The sequence below is a fragment of the Centrocercus urophasianus genome, unplaced genomic scaffold (genome assembly GCF_019232065.1).
Source record: "Centrocercus urophasianus isolate 14NV4802_14NV808 unplaced genomic scaffold, USGS_Curo_1.0 seq_1319, whole genome shotgun sequence".
In the NCBI taxonomy this organism is placed as follows: domain Eukaryota; kingdom Metazoa; phylum Chordata; class Aves; order Galliformes; family Phasianidae; genus Centrocercus; species Centrocercus urophasianus.
This window is the reverse complement of record NW_024884497.1, coordinates 43184-49219: the sequence shown is the minus strand read 5'-3', so window position 1 is coordinate 49219 and position 6036 is coordinate 43184.

The following is a 6036-nucleotide window of genomic DNA, read 5'->3' as shown; positions in this document are numbered from 1 at the left end:
GGGTTGTGCTGGGTTAGTGCTGGGATGGGGCTTGGATGTGCTGGGATGTGCTGGGATGTGCTGGGATGGTTTAGAATCTGGTGGGACATACTGGGTTGTGCTGGGATGGGGTGGGACGGGCTGGGATGTTGTGGGATGGTGCTGGGATGTGCTGCGAAGTGGTGGGATGTTCTGGGATGCTGCGGTTGGGATGAGATGTGCTGGGATCATCCTTGGACATGCTGGGGTGTGTGGGATGGTGCTGGGATGATGTGGGACGGTGCTTGGACTTGCTGGGATGTTGTGGGATGGTGCTGGGATGGTGCTGGGATGTTCTGTCATGGTGTGGAATGTGCTTGAGTGGTGCTTAGATGGTGCTGGGATGCTGAGCGCCAGCCAGCTGCCCACCCGGCACCTCTGCAACTTGCATAACTCTGCTATGCAGCTGCGTAGATGGCAGCGTGTGATGGAAAGTTCTCCTCAGCCTTTGGGTGCAGAAGTGCCTGCAGGGAAGGCCGGGTAAAAATCCTTGGCTGCCTCCCATGCTGGAGCCCCACAGGCATCCCAGGGGTGGCTGTTGTCTTTATTGACTTCACCAAAAAGACCATTCGGTTCAATCCTTTGTTTGTCTGAAATGTATTTTTGTGCTTTCTGTTTAGGTCCTGAGAGACAGAAAGAGGCATGGAGAATTGGAGAATATCCGCAGAGGCTCTGCCATGTCCTGAAGAAAATGGTGAAGGAGAAGGCAGCACAGGGTGGGTGTCTTTCTGTCTGTTCACTGAAAGACTGGGGAAGCTGATTTTCTATTGATACATGGATGGGATACAGGTGCTGGGATGTTCTGGGATGGTGCTTGGATGTGCTGGGATGTGCTTGAATGGTGCTGGAACGTGCTGGGATGGTGCTGTTTTGTGCAGGGATGGTTTGGGATGAGCTGGGATGTGCTGGGATGGTGTGGGATGAACTGGGATGGCATTGGATTGTGCTGGTATGGGGCTGGGATGTACTTGGATCGGGCTGGAATGTGCTGGGATGTTCTGGGATGGACCTGGGATGGACCTGGGCTATGCTGGGATGTGCTTGAATGGTGCTGGAACGTGCTGGGATGGTCTTGGTTGTGCAGGGATGGTGTGGGATGATGCTGGGATGGGGCTGGGCTGTTGCTGGCGTGTGCTGGGATGGTGTGGTAATGTGTTGGGATGTTGCTGGGATGGTGTGGGATTGTGATGTGATTTTGCTAGGGTGTTGCTCAGATATACTGGGATGTGCTGGGATGTACTGGGAAGTTCTGGGTTGGGGCTGGAATGTGCTGGGATATACTGGGACGTTCTGGGATGTGTTGATATGGTGCTGGGATGTGCTGGGATGGTGCTGGGATGAGCTGGGATGTGCTGGGATGCTGCTGGGATGGTGCTTGGATGTGCTAGGATGCGCTGGGCTGGGGATGGGACCAGCTAGGATGTGCTGGGATAGTGTGGGATGATGCTGGGATGGTGCTGGGTTGTACTGGGACGTGCTGGGATGGTGTGGGATCATCCTTGGACATGCTGGAGTGTTATGGGATGGTGCTGAGATGGTGGTGGGATGGTGCATGGATGTGCTTGGATGTTCTGGGATGGTGCTGGCAAGGTGTGGAATGGTTCTGGGATATGCTGGGATGTCCTGGAATGGTTCTAGGATGTCCTTGGATGGTGCTGGTAAGGGGCTGGGATGTGCTGGGATGGTGCTGGGTTGTGCAGGGATGGTGTGGGATGACTCTGGAATCTGCTTTGATGTGCTGGGATGTTCTGGGATGGAGCTTGGAAGGTGTGGAATGGTTCTGGGATACGCTGGGATGTCCTGGAATGGTGCTGGGATGTCCTTGGATGGTGCTGGTATGCGGCTGGGATGTTGTGGGCTGGTGCTGTGAATGTGCTGGGAAGGTGATAGGCAGGTGCTGGGATAGTGTGGAATTGTGTGGGACGTGCTGGGTTGTGCCGGGATGGGGCTGGGACCAGCTTAGATGTTGTGGGATGCAGCTGGGATGTGCTGAGATGGTGTGGGATGCAGCTGGGATTGTGCTGGGACATACTGGGATGTGCTGCGAAGTGGTGGGATATTCTGGGATGCAGCGGCTGGGATGAGATGTGCTGGGTTGGGGCTGGGATGTTCTGGGATGGTGCTGGGATATTCTGGGATGGTGCTAGGAGGTTCTGGAATGTGCATGTGCTGGGATGGTGTATGATTTTGTTGGGATGTGCAGGAGTTGTGCTGGGACGGTATTGGTATGTGCTGGAGTGGTGCTGAGATGTTCTGGGATGGTGCTGTTATGTGCTGGCATGGTGCAGGGATGGTATTGGAGTATGCTGGGACAGTGCTGAGATGTTCTGGGATGGTACTGGTATCTGCTGGGATGGTGCTGGTATGTGCTGAGATTGATGGGATAGTATTGGAATGTGCTGAAGTGGTGCTGGGATGTCTTGGGACGGCATTTGTATGTGCAGGGATGTGCTGGAACGCTGTTGGGAGATGCTGGGATGGTGCTGGGACAGTGCTGGGATGGTGTCCGATGGTTCTGGAATGGTGTGGGATGGTGCTGGTGTAGTGCTGGGATGTTCTGGGATGTGCTTGGATGTGTTGGTATGGTGTTAGGTTAGTAGTGGCATATGCTGGGGTTTTGCTGGGATGGTAATGGAATGCACTGGGATGTGTTTGGAAGGTGCTTAGATGGGGCTGGGATTGTGCTGACATGCTCTGGGGTGGTACTGGTATGTGCTGGGATGGTAGCGGTATACGCTGAGATGGTGCTGGGATGGTGCTGGGATGGTTTGAGATTGTGCTGCGATGTGCTAGGATGGTGTGGGAAAGTGCTGGGGTTGTGCTGGGATGGAAATGGCATGTGCTGGGATGGTGCTGGGGTGTTTTGGGACGGTATTTGTATGTGCTGGGATGTGCTGGGTATGCAGGGATCACAGAATCACAGAATCACAGAATTGTAGGGGTTGGAAGGGACCTCCAGAGATCATCGAGTCCAACCCCCCTGCCAAAGCAGGTTCCCTACACTAGGTCGCACAGGTAGGCATCCAGGCAGGTCTTGAACATCTCCAGAGAAGGAGACTCCACCACCTCCCTGGGCAGCCTGTTCCAGTGCTCCGTCACCTCACTGTAAAGAAGTTCTTGCGCACATTTGTGCGGAACTTCCTATGCTGCAGTTTCCAGCCGTTTCCCCTTGTCCTGTCTCCACTCACCACTGAAAACAGTCTGGCCTCGCCATTCTGCCCCCCACACCTTAGATATTTATAGACCTGGATCAGGTCCCCTCTCAGTCTCCTTTTCTCAAGGCTGAACAGACCCAGTTCACTCAGCCTTTCCTCATAGGAGAGATGATCCAGGCCCCTCACCATCTTCGTGGCCCTCCGCTGGACTCTTTCCAAGAGATCCTTGTCTTTCTTGTACTGGGGAGCCCAGAACTGGACGCAGTACTCCAGATGAGGTCTTACCAGGGCAGAGTAGAGGGGGAGGATCACCTCCTTTGACCTGCTGGACACGCTCTTTTTAATGCACCCCAGTAAGCCATTGGCCTTTTTGGCCACAAGGGCACACTGCTGGCTCATGGCCAACCTGTCATCCACCAGGACACCCAGGTCCCTTTCCGCAGAGCTCCCCTCCAGCAGGTCATCCCCCAACCTGTACTGGTGCATGGAATATGCAAGACTCTACACTTGCTTTTGTTAAACCTCATCCGTTTTTTTTTTCTGCCCAGCTCTCCAGCCTATCCAGGTGTCGCTGAATGGCAGCACAGCCTTCAGGCATGTCAGCCAATCCTCCCAACTTCGTATCATCAGCAAACTTGCTGAGGGTGGCCATTATCCCCTCATCAAGGTCATTGATGAAGATGTTGAACAAGACCGGACCCAGCACAGACCCCTGAGGAACACCGCTGCTTACAGGTCTCCAACCGGACTCTGCACCACAATAGTGCCGGGATGAGCTGTGATGGTGCTGGTGTGCAGTGGGATGTGCTGGGATGGTGTGGGTTAGTGTGGGAATGCGTTTGGATGATGTGTGTTGTGCTGGGTTGTGCTGGGATGGTTCTGGATGGTCCTGGGATGCTACTCGGATGTGCTGGGATGCTGCTGGGATAGTACTGGTATATACGGGGGTGGTGCTGGGATGGTACTTGTGTGTGCTGGGATAGTGTGGGTTGGTGTCCAATGGTACTGGTATTGTGTGGGGTGGTGCTTGGAGGTGCTGGGATCATGCTGGGATGTGCTGGAGTGGTGCTGGTTTGGTACTCGTTTGAGCTGGGATGGTGCTGAGATGATCTGGGATGGTACTGTTATGTGCTGGGATGGCATAGGTTGGTGTCCGATGGTATTAGGATGGTGCTGGTGTGGTGCTGCTGTGGTGCTGGGATGTGCTGGGATGTGCCTGGATATGCTGGTATGGTGCTGGGATAGTACTGGTATATACTGGGGTGGTGCTGGGATGGTAATGGAATGTGCTGGGATGTTCTGGGATGGTGCTGGGAATGTGCTGGAATGTGCTTGGAAGGTGCATAGATGGGGCTGGGATGTGCTGGGATTGTGCTGGGATTGTGCTGTGATGTGCTGGGATGGTGTGGAATGGTGCTGGGGTTGTGCTGAGATGGAAATGGCATGTGCTGGGATGGTGTGGAATGGTGCTGGGATATTCTGGGATGGTAATGGTATGTGCTTGGATGTTGCTGGGAATCACAGAATCACAAATTTGTAGGGGTTGGAAGGGATCTCTAGAGATCATCGAGACCAACTCTCTGCCAAAGCAGGGGCTTTGGCAGACCAAACCCCCTATAAACCAGGTCGCACAGGTAGGCATCCAGGCAAGACTTAAGTATCTCCAGAGAAGGAGACTCCACAACCCCCCTGGGCAGCCTGTTCCAGCGCTCCGTCATCTCACCGTAAAGAAGTTCTTACGCGTTCATTCAAAACTTCCTATGGTGCAGCTTATGTCTGTTTCCCCTTTTCTGTCTCCATGTACCACTGAAAAGAGACTGGCCTCACCACTATGGCCCCCACATCTCAGATATTTATAAACCTGGATTAGATCCCCTATCAGTCGTCTTTTCTCAAGGCTAAATAGACCCAGTTCACAGAATCACAGAATCACAGAATTGTAGGGGTTGGAAGGGACCTCCAGAGATCATCAACCTGCCAAAGCAGGTTCCCTACACCAGGTTGCACAGGTCGGCATCCAGGCAGGTCTTGAACATCTCCAGAGAAGGAGACTCCACCACCTCCCTGGGTAGCCTGTTCCAGTGCTCCGTCACCCTCACTGTAAAGAAGTTCCTTCGCACATTGGTGCAGAACTTCCTGTGCTGCAGTTTCCGGCCGTTTCCCCTTGTCCTGTCTCCATTTACCATTGAAAAGAGTCTGTCCTCGCCATTCTGCCCCCCCACACCTCAGATACTTACAGACCTGGATCAGGTCCCCTCTCAGTCTTCTTTTCTCGAGGCTGAACAGGCCCAGTTCACTGAGCCTTTCTCCATAGCAGAGATGCTCCTGGCCCTTCACCATTTTTGTGGCCCTCCACTGGACTCTTTCCAAGAGGTACATGTCTTTCTTGTACTGGGGAGCCCAGAACTGGACGCAGTACTCCAGATGAAGTCTTACCAGGGCAGAGTAGAGGGGGAGGATCACCTCCCTCGACCTGCTGGACATGCTCTTTTTAATGCACCCCAGAATGCCATTGGCCTTTTTGGCCACGAGGGCACACTGCTGGCTCATGGCCAACCTGTCGTCCACCAGGACGCCCAGGTCCCTCTCTGCACAGCTCCTGTCCAGCAGCTCATCTCCCAACCTGTACTGATGCATGCAATTATTCCTCCCCAGGTGTAAGACTCTATACTTGCTTTTGTTGAACCTCATCCGGTTTCTTACTGCCCAGCTCTCCAGCTTGTCCAGGTCTTGCTGAATGGCAGCACAGCCTTCAAGCATGTCAGCCAATCCTCCCAACTTTGTGTCATCAGCAAACTTGCTGAGGGTGGCCACTTATCCCCTCGTCAAGGTCATTGATGAAGATGTTGAACAAGGTTTGGCA